Raw genomic sequence first — 18,693 nt, 5'->3', positions numbered from 1 at the left:
GCTTCCTGTGTCACAGTCACTGAACACAGGCATGATGTTGGTAAAGAATTCTTCATTTTGCTCCAAGAGTGTTTGATGTGCATAATACTTACTGACATAGACTGCAGCTTAAATTCAGGATGGTTTTAAAGACCAGCAGCAGCAGCCTTTGGTAAATATATAGTGTAAAGAGAAAGGATGAGTTGCTTATACTTTGGTGCCGGAGCTTAGACCAGAAGAGAATTTGAGTCCAGTGGAGTAGTTGTTGCTAATTTGAAGAAATGAATAAGTACCATTATTGCCATGACCATGTAGAACAATGCAATATGTGCAAATCAGTAATTAAAAAAAAAAAAAAACACAACAAAAAAAACTAGGTAGTATGTGAGCCTGTGCATGTTTTGGTGTTTTCCTGAAATAAGGGAGATTTTAAGTAGAACAAAGCTTTCTATCAGATAGGACCCATCACTCAGCAAATTCTGACTGGCAATTTCATCAGACTGAAACATAAGGTATGAACTGTCTCCACACCAGGACTTCATCCCTTAAATAGGAGCCTGAAGGAAAAGGAAAACATTTAACAGATACCACCTGTTACATTGATAAATCAGAAACTTAGCATGAGCAGCTTCACTAGAAACCTTTGCATTGGTGTGTTTAGCACTGGACAGAATGCAATAATTGTATGTGAATTAATTTCTATTAGTTTGTGTGTTGTTGTTTGGTATTTAAATAGTAGAATGATAAGGGCAAAATAGGAGCTGCAAGGGAATAGCAAACAATCAGAACAAGCTGTTTGGCATCTTCTAGCTGGTGCCACCTGCTCAGACATCTCATCTTTGCTGTGTATTTCACATGCCATGAAGGGAACCTTGGGACAAAAGGCAGAACAGGGTGTGAGTTCAGCACTAGCACATTTAGGTGGAAGCAAAAGCAAACAAAAAAAAAAAAGCTTGCTTTTGTGCATTGTCCACCCCCCAGGTCTCTTTATGGCTCTGCTGTAGCTCTTAGTTTCCCTTCATCATAAACCAGAATAGATTAATTTATCCAGCTGTGTAGATTGGAGAGCAATACCAGTGGTTTTATATTCAAGTTTAATGCAGTAATCAGTCTTTTAGAGGATGATCAGCAATAAACAGCATGCAATATTTGAAGACAGATGCCCTACTATGACCTACAGTAGGGTGGTTCTGGCAGAGAAGCCAAACTGTTGTTAAAATGCTTAATATTTAATTTGAAAGTTATGAAAGGTATTATGCTATCTAGCGATTAACAGCATCCCTGCTAAGACAAACTATTTTTTACCAGACACAAGTAATTTCTTCTGGCCTCTTGTCTTCAAAAGAGATGAGAAAAGCAAATATTTTGCAAAGATTATGAATGAATATAAATTATGCTAGGAATTAAACTGTCAGCTTGACCCTGTGTTAATCTGTGTGTGTGACACAGCTATGAAGAGCTGCAACTCAATATTAGAGCAGCAGAAGCTCTAAGAATAGAAAATATCATTTCATGTTTATTTGAAATCCATGGTTGATTTTGATTCAGCTGTCATTGTCACTCTTTTGTGTTTGTTTTCTGTAAATATTTCTGTGCTCAAGCTTTATTAATGAAATGACATCCAGAAAGTAGATATTTATCTAAAACAGTCACCAAAATCAGATTGTGAAATCCATAATAACTTTTGGCACTGTCAATTTGTACTGTTGTGACTGTTGCAATCCAAAATGCAAGCTGAAAGTCCCAGGGAGTCATACAACATTTATATAAATTACAGTATAAATGAGGAATTATGAAAAATTGATTGCAATGTACACTATTCAATTAATCTGCCAACCAAGATTATTTGCTGCTGATGGGCTGAGCAGATATATCAAGGTGACTGGATGGCCACTGAGAGAAAATGTTCAAAGTTTGTTTTTTGGATGTCTTTAAAGCTAGTTCAGATATCAGCCATACAACCTTCTTCAGTGACTGGTGAAGCTAAAAAGCAAAATGTTACCAAAAAGTGCAACTTTTCATCCTTAAACAGATTTAATTTTTTTCATTTCAGAAGGGACTATGATGTTCATCTATTCTCACCAGATGTAAAATACAGACCATAGAGCTTATCATCCACAACATTTGCAGTGAGCTTCTGGCTTGTGAGTGAAATCAAAGGCATCCACTCTCCAGACAAATCAGAATAAACTGGTGTTCTCTTTGTGGTAGAGGGTCAGAGGTTTTTGGATCTTGCTCCTAAGGTTTAGGAGTGCTTCTCTTTTTCATGTGTATGAAGTCCTTTGTGCGTGTTATCTGCCTGGGAAAGATGGAGATCAGTAGGACCCGTACTGCAGCCATGAGACATGCTCAGCTTAAAATCATATTTTCAGGATAACTTAACAAAATAACGTGTTTTCCTTTTTGCGGAGAAGCTTTCAAAGAAACAGGTGTGAGTTCAGCCTATGAACAGCTCCAGTGTTGTTCTCTAAATGAAAGTACAATTGCTGTAGAGGAAACACATGGTGGAAAAGCATAAGGAGGACAAAACTTGGCAGAAGCAACAATCCATAATTTAGAAATGATGCCGTCTTATCGCATTCTGCAAATGTCATTCCTACCAGGAAGTTAAATTACTGCACCAAAGTGTAGGCAAAGAGAGAAAAATTATGACCCAGGAGTCTTGCTTTCTCATGGCTGTGGGTGCATTCCCTGGGCTCTGTACAGAGCTGGATTAATGCCTGTGAGCACAGTCCTTGTGCTGCTGCAGTGCTTGCACGTGTACCAGGGCACATGAATGTTTTCCATCTCTCACTGTGGAAAAAGCCCCACCCTGAAAACTCTGCTGTTTCCACAGGCAGAATTATCCTTGCTCACAAGCTTTTCCTGCTTTGTCTTCCCAGTGAGAAAAGATACTGAGGTCAGATAGTTGCTTAAAATTAAACAAGAGAAAATGCAAAATGTTTTCAAGGAGAAGACTAAGGGAAGTGATACAAACCATGGATGGGAAGTAAGAGGAGGCTTATTCTTAAAACGTGCAATCATTTGGTATGATTGCCTTTCGTTTACATTCTTGGCTGCTGCAGTTCATCTGTGCTGCAGGAGCAATTCCCAGCTCTAAGTAAGGAATAGCTGTCCCAGGTCTTATGCACGAGGTATAACAAGGCATTTCCTCTTCCAAGAAACTTTGTGTACCTTTACCCCGTCAGATTCGTCTGTATCTCCCTGCCTAAGGTTCAACCTGCTCAGCTATAAGCAGGTTCTAACCTTGAATATGGCAAGATTCACTGGGGCAGGACTGTACCCAGGTTTGCTCCTGGACTTGGGAATCTGACCACCCTACCTCAGCCCCATTGCAATGCCATTGGTGTTGTTGGTTATATCCCAGAGCTGGCTCACATCTGGCTGGATAGAAACATCAGCTGGGGGGGCTTAAGTCCTCCAACACCTGCCTCGGCATTGTGCCTTTGTGAAGATTTTAAATATAGCTGCATTTTCAGGGGACAGAAAAATGTTCAAGTTAAAAGTGTTTCTTAATTAACTGCATCTGAGTAAATAATTCACAGTGAATAATTAACTGATGGATTTAGCCTGTCTCTTTTTCTTCCTCAAACTTATTTTTTTTTTCCTGTGCACAAAACGTCCTTGAACAGATTGCAGGTTTCTTAACTTCCTACAGGAGTGTGTCTGATATTTTATCTGCCATTTTTATTGGGTTGTTTGGAATGGGTTCCCTGCCTTACTTTTAGAGGCAGGAGCTAAAGAATAGAAATAGTGCTCTCTGCAGGGCAATTTAAGCACCCATGCTAGGGGGGAAAGCATTAAGGAATTTTAGGATTTAAACACTTTTTTATGTGTAAAGCTCTCTTCAAGGTGCTAATTTTATGTCTGTACATAACAGGCAGTGGTATTTCCTTTGGTGAAGCCCTTTGGTTTGGACTTGTCTCATAAGACACGGACTGCAGTGTTGTACCAGAGAGCTGGGTGTTTTGTAAAGTGTAACATCTGTATTCCAAACCTGAAACATATTCTTTTTGATCTTTATGGGCCTTTTTCAATCTGAATGCTCCAGGCAGAATCAAGCCCATTGCTAAACAAAGAGCCTCACCCTGTGCAGAGGCAATGTCATTACTCAGTCCAAAATTGCCCTGCAGGACACTGTTATCCCAGCGACTGTGTGCTGCGAGGACAGCCAGCCGGGCCTCGGACGGTTCTTCCATCATGAGGGTGGGTGCTTGTCTTTGGGTTGGGAAATCATCACTTTTTGGGATTTGATACTCGCTGCCGGCTCAGCCCATCTGTCTTTGTGGTGTTGCTTTTGCAGCAACATCATCCGAATGCAGCAGCTCCCCTTCCTTGCAGACAGACAGATGCAGCATATTTGCCTCTTGCCTACATTAGCAGAACATTTAGCATAAATCTCTTTTGGGGATATCACTGTGAGTGGGTCCTGGAGCATAACCCAGCTGACTGGCAGTTCTGTGTGGCCTGTGTGACACTGATTTCACCTGTTGCTGTGCCGGGAGAGAAGAGAAAGAGGCCAAGAGGCTGCAGGTTTAGTGATGCCGCCGGGTTAATTAAAAATGGGGCAAAAAAAGTGGGAGAACGAAGTGTCCACATTTGGGGTGTGGGTGGGTGGCAGCAGGTCTATCACCCCATCACCATGGACTGGTGAAAGATTCTTTTAAATTGCTGATGAGAAACATTTTCCCACCTTGTGTTGGGGCTGCAGGAACTGCTCCAATGAAGTGGTGATCCCAGGTTCAGCCCTCTGATGAGCTCTGACTGGGAACAATGCGGGGAAAAACGCCCCAAACCTGAATTGCTTCTTGTTGAATTAGCATAATGGGAGGATAAAATAAAGTAGATCATTTGCAGCTGCTCTGTACACTGTATCTGGGGCAGGGTATTTTAGCATCCTGCTGGAGATATCAGCCCTGTAGCATCCTGTAGCTGCTAAGAGGAAAGGCTCAGCAATGCCGGTTAATGGATGTTGTTTCTCACACAGGAAAACCAACAGAGAGCAGCATATGGACTCTGTGACAGGAGTGACTGTAGGGTGCTGGACTCCACTGGTTTGATGGGTTTCCTTACATCCTACTTAGCTGTAAAATTCTAATAAAGAAGAAAGAGGCCATTATATTAATGGCATTATGGGGATTGTAGCATGATCTCTAGGACTCATGGGGATTCCTCTGATGTCCAGAATAAATGCTCTTCTATTCTAATGACCATAAATGACCTCTCTCCAAACCTGGTATTGATGAAATAGCTTTAATGTTTCAACATCAATGCTTCAGGCTTTGCTGAACAGTGACATTAATCTGATACTGCATAGCACATGGGGAAGAACAGCCAAAAAATATGCTGGCACTTATAAAGTTTGCAGCTTTCTAGCCTGACAGCAATCTCCAAGTGGAAACAAGTCGTGGGATACAAATGACAGAGACATTTTCCCTGAAAACCTGATGGAAGGAATTCACAGGTAGTTGGAAACTGCATAATTTTGAAGTGTAAACAGAGGAAGTTTTTGGAAAAGTTCATATTCTATGCTCCTGTGTTTGCTTCTTTCAGGTTACATTCCATTTTCTTTTTCCTAGCAAACATTTTCGATTACTTAGCATATCTTAATTAATATGCAAACACAGACATGGATTCTCGCAGCATAAAAACGGAGCCATTGGCTGATTTATGATTTTAATCAGGTCAGCCTTAGCTGATATGCAGTAAGAAATAATTAGCTAGCTGTTTGTACACAAAATTGCATTGTACCTAACCCCTAGGAGACAGCTTTTCCTGACACTTTGATCCCCTGCTGACTATGTTTTCTAAGCTTTCCTTCTGGTCTCAAAATAGGACCATGAAATAGTTTGTCACCTCTGAGATCATTGTCCTTTATTCTTAACTAAAGGTTGGCCATTTGCAGGCCTCAGGAAGCAATTTGGTGTGTAAGTGGCTGAAATACTGAAGTAAGAGTTTGACTAGTCATCACGGTGGTCAGAAGAATTGTCTAGGAAAATCTGCTTCTGAGTATTTCATAGCAGCTCTTGCTCTCTGCCTTGCTGTTTCTGACATTACCAATGCATCAACAAATTTCTTAAGTACACCCAAGGGCTCAGAAAAGTGTAATGCAGACCAGACAGTTAGGACATATTGGTATTGACTGATCTGAACTGAACTTCAGCTTTTCAGAAACTGGGGAACAGATCCAAGGTTCCCCCATAAAGGGAAGTTTTGCAGTCTCAGAGAGAGTTACTCTTTCCTTTCCCAAAATCCCAGCTGTACCAGTGTCTCTGGTAATCAGTTATGCTGCTGTTTCTGTCCTGTGAAAAGAGAGGTTTAGGTTGCAAGGTTATCAGTTTAATCAGTTTTATCAGTAGCTGAAAGTGTATTTTGTGTCTGGCACTACCCTTATAGCTGCTGGACATTTTATGCCACACCGTACCATAGGGGAGGGTAAAGACTGTTTACGTTTGACTCTTACTTGTTGCCTCTGTGCTAACATAGGAAGCTTGCAAGGTACTAATTTGTCTTGAATACTGAGTTTCATTAACCCTTTGTGAAAACCCATAGGCATCTTGTGTTGGAGACCAGACAGAGGACAGGGTTTCTAATGTTGCTTCTCTGCAAATTAATTGATGTATCTGGCACCAGCCAACTGACATCAAAACATTTGTACAGATGTGAGGCTCTGTCTAGACTAGATAATTGCTTCCCCTTTTGGCTTGATTTCACCGGTTGCCAAGTTGGGTAACATTTAACCTTGAATTCTGGAGGCATAGCCACTGCCCAAGCCTTCCTAACGAGGAGCCATCCAGCAAGTTGACATGACAAGACCGTGTTAATCTGAGTCTTCTGCCTGTGAGGCTGGTCACATTGCGGCCAACACTGATGCATCTGCATTAATCCTGTTTCTGTCCACACATCTTAATTCACCCTGAGAGCACTGCTAAGTTCTTTTGTTAATTGTTTTCTCCCCGTCTCCCCCCGTGAAGTGAAGTTCATTCTGTGAACAACGCTGATGCAGCCAGGTTAATAACTATTGATGTCGCCACGTTAATAACCGTCTTGCTGCCCATGAATCTGAACCTCCCCCTGATGAGGTGGTGGACATGACCCACTTAATCATTACATCTCCCTGTCCGTGGATCTCAGTTCGCCCTGTGAAATGTTAATCATTCTGACTAGCTAATCACAATAATTTCTCACTGTCCGAGGGTGTGAGTTCAGCCTATGAACAGCTCCAATGTCCTTGTTACTCATTGCAATCTCTTGCTGCTCAGGGGCTGCAAAGCGCAGGGATGTGTCTGCTGATCACTCATTGCCTGGGGGCTGAGGAGCTCCCTGTGCTTTCCAAGGGATCTCAGGGCACTTTATTCTCCTTCCATCCCCAGTTCCGGGGCCACTGCAAACCCTTCTCTTCAAAGCAAAGTTTCCTGGCAGCTGCCTCCATGAAACCACCTCTCCAGAGTGACATGTTGAGTAACAGAGTGTGTTTGCCTGCAGAGCAGCCTGGCTCTGTGGGTTGGATGGTGATTTCCTGACAGGTGAGCTCAGAGCACAGAGATAAGCATTAACTCAATGAGACATTTCAGTTCCTTCTGCTGAGCTGCACCATTGTGCTGGGTAGGTCTGATAGGACTGTAAAACTAAATAGGTGTTGATGTGGTGCCACACGCTGTTCCCTTATGTTGGTTCCAGCATGGGGCCCAGTGCTTTTAATGAACACTTACAGCTGTTAATGCCTCTGCCTTTACCATCCTGAATCATTGCGAGAACGGAGCGGACGTGGAGAGGGAAGATCAATCACAACTTTCGGGCACTGTAAATTCCCACCACTTTTCTACCCCGTGCCTGGAGAATGTGGTCGTGATTGAAGCTTGGAAAGGACATAAGGGAGTTGTTGAAACCACACAAATTGCAGAAGACATTTTGTGAACTCAAGCCCATGTCTTTAATACAGGCATATAATTGCAGTAAGGACTCTGGAACTGCATGTAATATTTGAACGAGTAACTTGGCTCATTGTCAGCAGGTTTCTCCCACATGCTCTGTACACGTCCTCTCAAGGCTCCTTGAAGTGCTGGTTGTCTATCTGAAAACCCAGCTACCTTCACCTGCAAGTTAAATTGAGAAGCAGCTTTAGAGGAAACTGCTGAAAGCAACTTTGTGAGCCAAAGAGGTAGAAATAACAGTGTGAAGCAAAATCTAAAAGGAGCCACATCCCTCTTCAGAGAGCCACAGACCCAATGTCACTAGGTATCTTTCAGAGGCAGGAGGCAGAGGTCATCTTCCCTGCTGAACTCCAAGTGATTGCTTTTTTCCAGACATTTGGGCAGCTTACTGAAAATTTATTAGGTGACACAGTAGACTTGTCAAGTTTTTGTTTCATTATTTTTTTTGTTTTCCTTCCTCTCATCCTCGTATTGGTTTGGGAGTTTAGATTAATAAACAGGCAGTTAGTTTGATTATAAGTGGCATATGTTCTGCTGTGGCAGAGGCAGGCTCAGGGGCATTTCATGCATGTGTTTTGAGAATAAGAAACTGTCACTCTTGGGTACAATGGTAAATAGCTTTTTTTTCCCAGTGAAATACTGGAAGTTCATTCATGCAGATGATTTTGTGTTTTATGAAAATCCAAGGGGAGGGAAGACTGGTGTCTTGGAAAACAATAAAGAAAGAAAAAGAAAAAGTTGGAGGAAGGGAGATTTATACCTAGTGTACCTAATTAGCATTAAAATAAAGCAGACTATGGAAAGGTGAAACTAAATGCTTCAGAAATGCTGAATAAAAGGGACAGCAGTTAACAAAGACTGATCTTGAAAAGATTTATGAAGGTATTTTCCACTGGTGTAATGGGAGGAATATGGAAAACCAGTGCTGCTCCTTTTGTACAGTGCCAGGAACGAAGGGAGCAGATAAATATTTTTTTTGCTCATGTTAGACTGTCTGCAGCCTGGTTGAGATGGTTAGAGCAGGTGAGAGAAGCCAAAGCTTCCGTGGCTCTTCCTGGATAATGAGAAGTGACAGCCCTCCAGCACCTGAGCCACTGCTCTGCAAAGGGAGCTGGGTAAACAGCCCAAATTTTCATTATTGTTTGTAAACACCTCATTTACAAGCACAAAGTGTTTTTTTTAGGATTTCACTTCTGGGATGCCCTGAGCACACAGTTCCCGGCATCTTCCTTCCCTGATTAGTCCTGAAGCGAACCAATCCAGCCTCAGCCTCCCAAACAGCTCCATTCCTTCACACAGATTTAAAACATCTCCATCACTAAAGCAGATATACTGCACACGGGCAAGGAAGTCACATTTTTAAAAGAAGCTCAGGAACAGAAATCTCATTTCTAAAGATAATTTCAGTCATGTCTGCACTGCAATAAAGCCCAAGACTAGCAGCCAGCCTGCTGTTTATACTCACCTTAAATCTTAAAGTGTAAGCTTTTAAATGTTGTGGGGTTTTTAACCAGGCCAAGAAGCTTTCTCCAAGCCCAGATCAGAGCACACTGACTATATTTACCACGTGTAATTCACTTTAAGGAGAGTGACAAAAAACACTTATCTCAAGAAACATGAAAGCTGGAAAGAAGAAAAGGCAGCAGGACATAAAATATGAACTATCAGAGCTTTTCTCACAAGTTTAGCTGTATGAGAAATGGAAATATTTAAGTTTCTAGTTTGGGTGTATTATTCTGGATAGCCCCTTGGAGAACTACTGCAACCAGACTGTAGCATCAGGAGAAGAAATATAGTGACCGTATTAGTGCCATTAGGATATGTTCTGTGAAATCACTAGTAATCACTCTCTGTCGACTATGTTGCAGTTTTTCTCTTGTGCTGTTTTGTTTTTATCTGACACCCCTAACTGTAAAGGCAGATGAAGTAGGGTGAAAGCTTAAGGTTATTGTTTTTTTCTGAAATGACCAGAGATTTGTGTGTTCATGTACACGATGCTCATGATGTGCATTGCCAGTCTTGGCATTGATCAGTGCCTCTTCTGACTGTGCATCACAGACTCGTTCCTGCTTTGTAACCTTGTCCTGATGGCTGAGGTCCTCTGGCACTCAACTGCATTTTGGATCTTCTCTCTTTAGATCTCATCTGTGGCAAATGCCAGCTGATGGTGGCAGCAGGTGCAGAGTCCTGTCATGTTCAGCGTTCGAGGTGCACGTGACAGGATGACTGGTGACTGAAAGAAGATTTTTCCCTTCTGGGACATTGATTGCAGGCTGGTCTTCTCCTGTTAGATGTACCATGCACAGAGGTAGGTGTCTGCAGTCCCCAGGATTGAAGATACATCAACTATCCCCTGGTTTATGAGGTTTTTCTAGTTGAAATTATAACCGGAGTTCTTTGTGTGATAATTCAGGTTAATAACTTCTCGTTCCTTGATGGGGCAGCTTTGTGAAATTTATTAATCTGTGTGGTTCTATTCCTGGACTCCTCAAGATACAGACTTCTTGGTTCTTTTTTCCAAAGTGTATGTTTGTTATCAATAGTTTAGACTCACCAATTGACAGAGTTTTGAACCTGCAGTATCTCAGACTAGAAAGCATCTGTAAGTTGACCATCTAATGCTCGTGGTTTAAGAATAAAAGCCAAGTGTGGTACTTAATCCAGTTCCCACAATTTCCTCCATGTGAAACCTTGAACTAGCTCAAAATCAAAGGGCAAAATAAAACAGAGGATATTCTCACTTAAGAAACTGGAAGGATTTTCTCCAACTATAACAGCTTCCTGACACAGCTTCAGGATTTGATTCCACAATACCCTGCACCTATCCCTTCTTAATACAAAGACTTTCCAAGTCATTAAATTCTCTACTTCCCCTTGTCCTCCTCTCTGAGAGCTCTGCACACACGTCAATGCTGGTCTGACAAGATTGGTGCAATTCCAGACCTATTCCTTCTCCAGCCCACCCCAGCTAGACACCTAGTGCAGGCTCCCCACTCTCAAATTTGGGCTTCTCTGAATCCCAAAATCCTCTTTCTAAGCTGGACAAGACAAAATGATTAGGAAAATGTCATTTGTGAAGGCCTGAATCTGCCCATTTCCCAGTCTTAGATTTCTTTGGGGGGAAAAAGATCCTGCAAAATTAAAGAAAGGGAAAATAACCATCAACAAGGCTACCTGCAACAAATATCTTTAGTTGTTTGGTGCAAATGCAAATGAGGAGCCTCTTGGGAAATATGCAGATTTTGTTTTGATTTTACATTAGAACTCTCATGGTCAGTGTAAATTTGCTTGGATTTGCACAGGCCGCTGCTAAATCACTTTAAAAGAAAATATAATTTCCAAGCCAAATTATCTGTTGGGACGAATAATTTTCCTGATTTTGAATGGATTTTTTCCAGGAGAAAATCTGGCCAGTCTTGCTTAACCAAATCACAACTTGGACCGTAGGCCTGGAAGCAGGGTACATTTGGATGTTTTAACCTCCAATGAATAGCAAATGGAGAATGCTGATGTCATGCAGTGCAAAATAAACTAAAACAATATGTGTAATGAGCCGATTTAAAATGCAGCTTTAAAAAAAATCAGTTTTCATTTTCTCACAATCCATCAGGGCGTCAATAGGTCTTTTATTGCTTCAGCACATTGTTATTAATAGTGCAGAAAAATGCAGATTGTAGGCTTGGGGGCTCCATGAGATTCCTATGGATATTCCAGGAAAAGTAAAATGCAGGCTAGATGTGCAGTAGCAAAATGGAAGAGAGGCCAGGGTGGGCAGTGTGGGAAGCCCCCAACACACTGATGAGCCCTGGTCAACATGGAGATGCTCAGATTTTGTCAGGAATAGTTACACCTGTGAATTACCTAAACCCAGTAAAGCTCCATGTCGGTTTTCCAGTTCGTGACTGTGAGTGGCTTTGAATAAATTTGCTGTAATTCACCTCCCAGGACAATAAGATGAATTCCAATACAACCATTCCTAACCAGAACTTAAACTGGCCACAATTCTGGTTGATGAATCAAAGGGATTGATTTCAACATTTAATTTGTGTTTGGTCTCCTGAGGGCTCCTGTGTGTGGAAATCCTGATGCCTGTCAGTATGTCCACACAACCTTAAAAAAGTCATAATCTCCTGTGTGCTTGCATTTCCCGCTGCTGATTAGTAAATATGGTACCTATCTATCCCTCTTCCACCCAGTGAGCTTGCTGTATTTTACTTCTGACTGTTGAATGCCATTCTAAACTTATTACAAAAAAACCATACAAAATATCTTTCTTTTGCTCCTGATGTCAGATCTTATTTTCTTTTGAACCGTAGCAAGTACCTGCCCAATGCACATGCTGCATTTTGACTTTGAGATCTCTGCTGACTCCTATCCTGTTCATAAGGAGTACTATGGACTGCAGGAGTATTTTATGGCCTTTAAGAAGATGTTTCTCTGAACGCTACAATTTAAGACCCATTAATACAGATAAAAGAAAGTTCCCGGTCTCCTTCATATTCTGGTTGTTTTTGTCAGCCAACAAAACATAACTACATTTTACAGTATTAATGATCAGCTGTAAAAACCTGGCATAACATTTTTATAGCACTATAACTAATCTTTTTATTATCAAGTTTCAATGGTTTGCATCAAATATATATCATCTGTAGGTAACTTTAAAACTTTTACAAGTTGATGGTGGACTAATTAAGTTTATAAATATACAGGTTTGTTTCAAATACTTAATACTTTATACAGAGGATGTAAAACTGCCTGCCAAACTTTTCCTGCTATAACAGCTCTGACAGTGTATCTCAGTTCACAGGTAGAAGCAGAGTCTGAGAGCTGAATTATGGCTTTTCCTGTGATGTTAGCTTAGGGCAAAAACCTGTCTGCTGGGATGGCAAATTGAGCTTATCAGTCACTTGACCCATTAATAGAGCTTAAAATTCTCCAGTGCTGGACTTGAGGGGATGCAGTGTTGCCTTGAACTCCTGGGAATGTAGCTCCCAGAGGTCTTGCATAGTCACAGTCCTCTGGGAATTTTCATTCTAGAGGACCTAAGAGGGAAAGAGGAACAGGGATGGAGGGAAGGATGAAAAAGAAGTTCTCTGAACTCATGTGTAATCAACTATGGGAAAACAAAATGGGCAGAATCACAGTGCCTTGGCTAAATTGCATGATGGAAGTGCCTGAGAGATAATTAAGGGCTATTTTAAACTGCTTTACCATGTTTACTCTCAGTGACTTGCAACAAAAAGGAGCAGGAGAGGGAACTGGTACAGGCTCGTCAGAAACTGCTTTTCTCCCGTTACCAGAGCAAACTCTACCCCCTGATGCTGATGCTGATGCTTTGGCAGCGATACATACTCCCCCTTCACACAGCAGCCCTTGTAAAGGTCTGGCAGGGTTTGCAGAGTAGTGTCTTGGCCCTTCTGGGGTTGCTTTTGAAGAGAGTCTCAGGAAAGGTGGAGGGACCTTTCCTGCATCCTCAAAACTGTTGGTTGGGGCACAGCAGCACCGTGCTGGGGAGCCTGGCTGTTCATGGTGCCTCTATGGATTTGACATAGCCCCTGCAAAGCTCGTGTAGATGGGGATGAGGATGATTGAAATATTTGCTTGGAGCTGCTGTAATTGTCCCAGCAGTGGCCAGGAAATACCTTTTGTGCATGACATTGAAGCACTTCAAGGTATTGCAGAGATTTGAGCCTGTGCTGGATGTGTCGGTGCTGGCCTTGAGAGCAATCCAGAGTATCCCAGGTATTCTTGAGTGGTTTTTTTTATATGTTTTAGCTGACTAGTACCAATGATGGAAAGGTGTGAGTGAATATCTCATGGACTGGCTGTACAGCACTGGCTGCATCCTTTTAGCAGATCTGTAAATTCTGCTAAACTGTAAGTTATAAATCTAGCTGACTTGAGAGATGTCACAAATTGGAAGTTAATTACAATGCATTAAAAAAGCTCAAATCATCGTGATTGCTGGGTTTTCAAACCAAAAGGGGACTCACTGAAGTAATTTTGGCTGATTACAGATATTCTGAACCTGCTTTGTCTAAGTGAGTTTAATTTTTTTCACCTGTCATTTATCTGCTTTTAAAAAACATAACTACAACATTTGTTCGGAGCTACAAGCCTCTGAAACAGAAAAAGGTTTTTTTCCCTCTATGTAAACATTAAAAAACAAAAGAGGAAAGGAAAGAATATCTTTGAGACAGACTTTGGCACATACACATGTCTGTGCACAGACACATGGCCTTTTTTAGTTTTTCTTTATTTTAATATCTTCAAAATACATATATCTCTGGGGTAAGCTTAATAAGAAACAGCCAGCTGAAGCAAGGATTTTAGGAGAAAAAAAAAGGCAGGAGGCTTGTGCTATAGAAACAGCAGTTCAAACAGTGAAAAAGAGGACACAGCTGTGCATACCACAAATCCACAGCTGGGCAAGTGGAAAGAGAATATTCCCACATCTTCCCTTATAAATCATCCCTCACCTTTCAAATCCCTTAGTTTTCTGTTGTGTTGGATAATTTTATATAGAGGGAGAGAGAGTTATTTGCATTTTCCTCCTCCTGCTGTTTGTGATATCTAGGTCAGTCATAACTACCAAAGCCTCAGAAAAGCACTGTGGATTTCTTCGGTGTCCTTCGTAGCAGGGTGTTTTTCTTATCCTTCAGAGTCAAGGATTCTCCAGCAAAAGAACAAGGGAGGCCTTAGCAGCAGGTGCATAAACCAATATACAGAGAAATCTAAGAGGAAAAGCCAACACACACTCTGTCTCCAAAAGACTCACCAGCAAGGTCTGAGGAGAAGGTGAGAGCAGCATTGTTTTGAAAGCACCTCTCTGGACCCTGGCTGAGCAATCAAACAAGCCAGGCTTGGACACTCACTGTAACTCTTTTGGTAGTGTTTGTAAAGGAACAAAGCACTGAATCTTCTCCAGCTCCAGGAATTACTTATTTCCTCCCCATTCTTAAAACCAGACAGAGCAGCACAGAATCTGCTTATCTTGTTTCTCAAGGTTCAGGTTTGAGCACAGCAGCCAAAGCAGGTTTGGTAGAAGAACTGTTCCATACAAGTAGAAAATAGCTAGATCAAAAGATTTTTGGTCATTAGATTTTCCAAAGAACTGTATAAACTTGGTACAGCAACAGATACTCAAATGTTGAATATTCAGACTCCTATTTAAACTGAAGATGGACTCGGAGGCTTTTGATCTTTGTGTATACCTGGGTTTTGATTCAGAATAACAGATTATAAAATCTGTGAGGGGCTGGTTTACACCTGCAAAATAGCAGGCACCACAGCTCACATCCTAGTAATTGTGCTCCAGAGTTGCACCTTGATAATTGCTTACATAGTAATGGAAACTAGGGAGTTCTGCTTGTTCTGGTTAAACCAAGACGTTTTCATATGAAGTAAAATATTGAACTGCCTTTTGCTTGAATAACGCATATTACCTAAAAACATTTAAATGAACATTTCCAGCAGCCAGATTTGGTGTGCAGTATTCAAATCCTTCAGTGCTGTAGTACATCATTATAAAATGTAGCAGAAAAGAGGGAGAATGCCACATATACTTGAGAAAACTGAAGAAAACGTGGTTAGATAGCAGAGAGAGAATGGCATCCTGGCCACTTCCAGGTTGGAAGTTCTGTCACTCCTTTTGCTATAGTCAACTGGAAAATTACCCTTTAATTCTCATAACCATAGAAATGCCATATTTTGGGAGCGCATATCTCCAAATGAGAGGTGACAGCTTTGGAATATTATAGTTGTTCTAGGAAGAAAAGAAGTTGAGGTTTCTGTTAGTATAATAAAAGTTTATCTGTCAGTGTTATAAGCATACATCTTTCTCATACCAAATCTGAGCAAGGTAATGTGCATCTTTTTATTGCACAGTTGGGCTAAATACAATCCCTGATATAATGCCACTGAAGTTATGCCAGGGACAAATTATGTTACCATTTAATCAGTTCAAGCAGTCTATGATACTATGGGAGACTAAAGAATGGACACATAGAACTCACCATATGATAAAAGTTCTGCTTGTCTTCCTCCTCCTGTCCATGCCTTACACTGAACAAGATAGTTTGCTTCCCCAGAGGTGGCTGAAAGTTTTGTTTTCCACCAAAAATAAAAGGAGTAAAGTTTTGCAGTGTATTTCAAAGATATTTTTTAAATATTAATGAGAAAAATAATAAGAATGAAAATTTTTTAATTTTCTGAGAGCTCCCCAGAAAAAATGAGTGAAAACTGATAACTATTCTCAAGTTTCTAGTTAATTCTTTTTAATGCTTAACTTGAAAACAATCTGTAAAAAGACAGATTAGGTTTAGGCTTTGTAGTTATAAACACCCTGAAGACATTAGATTCCAATTTATTACAATGAACCATTTCAGTTTCTGAAAAAAGACTGTTTTGAGAAAATATTTTTAGCTGCTCAAATCAGTGTTTTTCAGCAAGCACTGTAAGAAAACATTTTAAAATGACCAGAAAGTAGAAATCAGACCAATCTGAACTCACTTTTGCCCAGAATCTGTAAGTTTCCATTAGTGTGGTGGACTAACACAGAGGGAAACATAATTATTACAGCACAAAATAACAGAGTATTGACACCCTGTCATTGGATCAACTGGATCTGTTCTGTAGGCTCAGGGAATAAATAGCTGTGTTAAAATATAGTGTCTTCTTATAAAACAAGTTTGTTTTCTCTCTCAGCATTTGTTTTAATAACTTCTCATACTAAGAACTTGGGTGCACTCATTTTTTTCTAGGCTGCCTCTACAACACCTTGGATGAGGCTGTTTTGGAGGGAATGCAGATCTCAGGGTTGATGTCTGTGTGTCCTTGGGTGACAAGGGATTAGTGGCAGAACAGTCTGGAACATGTAGTGGAGTGTCTTACAGCAGCAGCCTAGTTATCTCATGTCTGGGTACCTACCTACAGTAAACTAGATGAGTTTGTAATTTTTTCAGTACTGTAGGATGAGTCAATGTAATTCTAATTAAACATTTTCCATTGCATAGTGTGGCCAGAGAGCCAATTGGGAGCATAGTGTGTCAGAATTTCTGACTACAGCCAGTCTGGTTTCTTACCCTATACAGGTCCAACATTGTTATAAATATGGAGTGATGTTTGGAGCAGATGTTATTTCATGAAGCAAGGAAAATGCTTGTTTTCTGTTTGGCCAGAGATCTGTCAGGAAGTGTGGAGAGTCATGGAGATGTCATGGATACTGTTTCCAAAATACACAGGTCAAAATCCTGCTCTTATTTATACCAGGACTCGTCTATGTAATAGTTGTTCTTAAGTCCCTCATTGAAGTTTTCTTGAGTTAACTCCTAAGCTTATCACAGTCCAGGAACTCCACAGCAGCTACGAAGTGATGCCTGGATTTTTACTCCACGCTATAAGTAGTTAATGGAGTTAATGTCACAGGATATTCTGCTCTATCATAAGCTCAGTGATAAGGTACTTCAATTTATTGTCCCCTCTTGTTAGGAGTGAGTGACTAACTGAGCTGTGGAAGGGCACCAGATATGCCTGTTTTTTTATGAATATGCCCCATTTCCAGAAGTCACAGCTAGTTTGGCCCTTTCTCTCCTTCCTCTCTGGCCACAGCTACGTCATCACAGACTGCACATACCATCATCCTTCACTGGTTCCTGGAGACTGTACATCACTGAGATCTCTCCAGAGCCTTTTTTTTCACCCACCAGCTTCCATGCTACTTCTGTTTTTCCTTTGCATGTTGTCTTCCCCACTTGCTCTTTTTCCAGCATTTTCCTGGCCCCGGTATATGAGTCTTCTTTTCCCATATGACTCCCACTAATTACAGAGCTATCTTGCCGCTTCATGCTACCACCTCTTTTCTAGCTAGTTCTTTTAAAAGGCCATTAGCTAGAAATACATCATCCTTCAGCTCTGGGCCCCGAGTCCACTCAGTAAGCATTTTATACAGTCTTAAGAAATGAGGAGAGAAAAAGAAAACAGCAGAGAATACAAAAAGGATCCTCTAAGAACAAGGTTTTCAGAAAGTCACGGCTACTTCATAACTCTGGGCATTAGTCATTTTTCTTACCATGTGTGGTCCCACTATGGACTGAATTCCAAATGTTTTTTCTTACTGTTCAGCAAAGATGTGACATTGTGGAGCGCTGGAGAAGAGGTGAGACCTGCAGGTGCTCATGCCACTGTGCTGTGAAAAGGATCTTTTTCACAGACCTCAGAGCCTGCTCACTCCTGTGGTTGTGTTGGTGCCTTCTGGGAAGCCCTGACCATGCTGAGGGGAGGGCGATACAGCTGGGCTTGGAGCAGGGGTAAAGGAGAAGCTTGTCCCTTTGTAGGGGTGCTGCAAAGGCTGCTGTGGACTGATAAGATACATCTCAAAGTAGAAAAAGGCAAATGATGTTGCCCTGATTAGCTGCTGCAGTAACTCAGATGAATGAACTAAGGGCAGTGTTGGAGCTGCTGGTGATGTTTGAACGATGGAGGGGTCAGTGCTCCAGAGTGTGGAATAAGCTGATTCTGTTGGTTTTCTTAAAGACTGTTTAAAACCTCCCGAGTTGAGTGGCTACACTGAAACTTAGATGTATGGTTTTTCCTACTTTGTGCTACCTGATCAGGTAGTGGGGGGACATTGCACTATTCCTTATGTGAGACAGAGAATCATGTGCAAACTCTTGTCCTGGGAAGTCCTGTAGACTTCCAGAAGGACAGAGGAAACCTGCAGCTCTGCTGCCTTTCTTTAGCCAGGCCTCCTATGTTGTGGCTCTGATGGCTGTGGAGCCCA

The sequence above is a fragment of the Pseudopipra pipra genome, chromosome 15 (assembly GCF_036250125.1).
Source record: "Pseudopipra pipra isolate bDixPip1 chromosome 15, bDixPip1.hap1, whole genome shotgun sequence".
Lineage (NCBI taxonomy): Eukaryota > Metazoa > Chordata > Aves > Passeriformes > Pipridae > Pseudopipra > Pseudopipra pipra.
Note: the sequence above shows the minus strand (reverse complement) of the source record.